At 33.9% G+C, this 3,653-nt stretch overlaps 1 protein-coding gene across 8 annotated transcripts in view; it reads left to right on the top strand.

Annotated features, from left to right (window-relative positions):
* The window catches only part of TRPC4 (transient receptor potential cation channel, subfamily C, member 4), a 448,068-nt gene that overhangs the window by 109,240 nt on the left and 335,175 nt on the right, over positions 1–3,653 (top strand). The window lies entirely within an intron of this gene.

Genomic DNA, 3,653 nt, shown 5'->3' with positions numbered 1-3,653 from the left:
GGTTGCTATGGGTCAGAATCGACTCGATGGCACTTAACAGCAACTATATGTATATGTATATATGTATATGCATTAAAATTTCAAATATTTGAACAGAAAACTGCTATTAAGACAAAACAAACTAACCTCTGTTGACTTAGCATAGATTGAAAATAATTTTTATATAAATGCTCAACATATTATGTCATTTAGGGTTTAATATGTAGATGTGTGTGTGTGTGCGTGTGTTCCTCTTGTTTTTTATTTTCTAACTTCCAACAGTATCATTCTGTGAATAATTTTGATGTTTTCTTGCTTAACTGCTTGCCTGTTCTTGGTTTGAATATTGCTGTTTAATATGTTCAGTGGGATTCTTTTACCTGAAGACTTAAAGAAACAAAAAATGATTATTCCACAACTGAACTCTGGTAGTAGACTTAACTTAGGAAATTTACTGAACTCTAGCTGTATCTTAATGTCATCAATAGAAAGCAAATTAGAATGGCGCAGACCTATAAACTCAATGTGACTTTTTTTCCCTCTTATTTCCTTGTCTTTAACACTAATGAAGTAGAGACTTAAAGACAGAAACAAATAAGGAGTCTATGTGTCTGTCTAGATCCTTTTCCTTATATTATCCTGTATCTCAGTTGTCCTTATATTTCTTTTCCAACTTCTACACTGAACTCTTCACTTCCCTGTGTCAAGGATAATTAAATAATTGCAAATAAGTTAAAATCCACCTTTTCAAATAAAATGTTATAAAATATCTGTTATTAAAGTTTTAGAAAGTTCTGCCCTATTTGACAATCTCCAAATCCTTATTTTTGTAAGGGGTAAACTGTTGGGTGATTTTACAATTTTTTCAAGCAAGTTATGTGGTTGCTACTAGTGTCGTTCTGTTTTACTGGAGTACTTTTACCAGAACTCATTCTTATTAAGGAAAGAACTTTGTGGCTGAGTGCTTGTCTAAAAACCCATTCTGTCTTCTTAGAAGTCTTTGTTGTGTGGCCTTTGCTTATGTCTCACTACTACTTATCCTTCCTTTCTTCCTGAATGAAAACATTGATAAAACAATACACAGTACCAACATCTCTCTGATGTTGCTTTTATATTTTGTTTGATATTTGCTTTATGTCCACTTGTTCCTGGGTTAACTTCTTTATTGATAAATTTTACTGTAGAAAATCTTTTTTCATCCTTTCAAACATGTATATACCTTGATGGACAGATATTGGTAATATCCAAAGACATAATTTCTATTATATTCAACATTTTTACCACTAATGAAATGCAGACAGTCAGATGGGAATGAACAGAAGTCTCTTTTTTACTATACAAGTTTGTGTGCTACTACCTTGCTGTCCTGGTGTGGCGCTGTGGGTTAATGCACCTGACTGCAAAGCCGTTTGAACTGCAAGGTCGGCAGTTCAAGCTCACCAGCTCCTCCTCAGAAACCCTATACGGGGTCGCTATGGGTAGGAATCGACTCAACGGCACCTAACAACAAACCTTGTTCACCTTGTGACTTTGAAATTTCTTTCACAATAATATCACTAAAGTAATGCATTTTGGAATAGCAACATTATATTCTACATGCTTTTCTTTTCTGTCAGCCATTGGGCTATTAAACATATGTTTTTCATGTTAGTTACTAAAATATAGTTTCTTTCTAAAGAATATTTTATTTTTCTAGAAAACTTTGGTCTTAAATTTTGATCTCCCTTTAATCAGATCAGTAGCATCTGTGTTGATTAAGGTAACCTGATGTCTGGAAAAGGTATCTGTTTTGAGAATATTTGTTGGAAGGTGTTCAAATTCTTCACTAAACTCACAGGTAGGTCCTAGCACCTTAGAAACACTTGATCTGTACCCTGACTATTAATAAAAGGCAGTAAAGGACTGTAATCTGCCAGACATCTGAAATATCCCAGACCATGAGTTTCTGGAAGATTTCTCTTATATGAGGCATCTGGCCAAGAACTCCTTTTCTGTTTGTACATTCTAGAATTCCTCTTCAGTGAAAGTATTGATAATAAATAAAAACGTTGTCTTTTGTTTTAACTGTTTGTAATTTAGAAAGAACAATTCCCATCTATTTCAGAGTTTCTGGCATCTTGTTTGATCAGAGCAAACCTAGAGCCACATGAAACATACAGTCTATGTCATGGATTAAGTTATCTAAAGAAGCAAAACCAGTGAAGCTAATATATGGATACATATCAAGCAATTGGCTTACACAATTGTAGAGATGGGCAAGTCCCATGTCAGATAAAACAAGATAGGCACGTCAGGTTGCAGGCAGTTAGGTTAGACAGATAAGATAGCTGACAGCTGATGAGTCCCATAAAAAGCAATAGAGCAGGCCACCAGTTTAAGTCCATATGATGAGCCAGATGCAGGAGCCAGATCTGGTTGAAAGCAAAATTTGCCTTAATGTCTAATAAATGGGAAGGAGGCCACATCCTCGAGGAAATTTCCCTTCAGTTAATTGGTTGTTGTTCACAACAGTTTTCATCTTGGAGTTGATTATATCATATTAGATCTCAACATCATGGGGGATTATTATGTCTTAACTGCCAAACTGCTGAGAATTTTGGCATAGTCAAGTTAACACAAAATGTTAACTATAACAGTGTATCACACGAAAGATATTCTTGAGTTTTAGGGGTACAGTCAAACCCTGCTAGTGCTTGTTTGTTCATTTGTCATTTTCTTAGATGTTGTTTCACTGTACGATAAGCACTGGACTGCTAATTACAAGGTCATCATTTCAAACCCACAAGTCACTGCTCAGAAACCCTTTACAAGATTACTATGACTCAGAATTGAATCGATGTTGCTTAAGAGCAACAAGAAGTATGGTCAATATATTTTGAACTAACAGTTTCCATAAATTATTGTGTTGTAGCTACTAGATATGTCCTTGGCAGGCTTTTTATTTTTCAGTAAGTATAATTCCTTAGATGATTCGTGTGGTCTTTAAAGCCATTTTGGGTATTTTTATAATTCACCTAATTTTCAGTCTCACCAGCATCCCTAAAATCTCTGGAACATATCCAGTCATTAATTTTTTGATTGAAGTCATTAGTACTAGAACCTGAAAATAATAGTATCTAATATAAAATATATAAAATTAACATACTTGTCTTAAAATAATTCAAGAAAGAGGACCCAGTATAAAATTGTGTAAATCTAATTATTAAATCAATGATTAAGATCTTAGAATGTAACAAATATGTATTCGAGAATATGTTTTTCTTCCACAATTTTTTGTGCACTTATTTCTATCTCCGGGAAGACCTTCAATGTGTGATGGCATCCCTATAGCATGAGGACTATGAGAATCCATATTAATTTTTATATTTTTCAAGTACATTTATGAGGGAACAATTTTAGGCCTTATGCTGCTTAATAGGTGAGAAAATGTTGTCCCTGCTCCCTGTGGCATGAAGGTGTAATTGTAACAAAGGACAGGAACAGTATTGTTATCAGAAAAACGGGAAAGATAAAAGAGAAATAAACTTTCAATGAATTATGCCCTAATAATTTTTCCAGGACACTGAGTCCCTGTTAAATTGATAGTATAATTTAGAAACAGACTAGGGTGATAGTTGAACAATAAGCTAAACAAAAAGTCATTGAATAGTACATGTGAAATTTTGAAACATCAA

The sequence above is a fragment of the Chrysochloris asiatica genome, unplaced genomic scaffold, assembly GCF_000296735.1.
Source record: "Chrysochloris asiatica unplaced genomic scaffold, ChrAsi1.0 scaffold00022, whole genome shotgun sequence".
Classification (NCBI taxonomy): domain Eukaryota; kingdom Metazoa; phylum Chordata; class Mammalia; order Afrosoricida; family Chrysochloridae; genus Chrysochloris; species Chrysochloris asiatica.
Note: the sequence above shows the minus strand (reverse complement) of the source record. Positions and strands in the feature narration are given on the sequence as shown.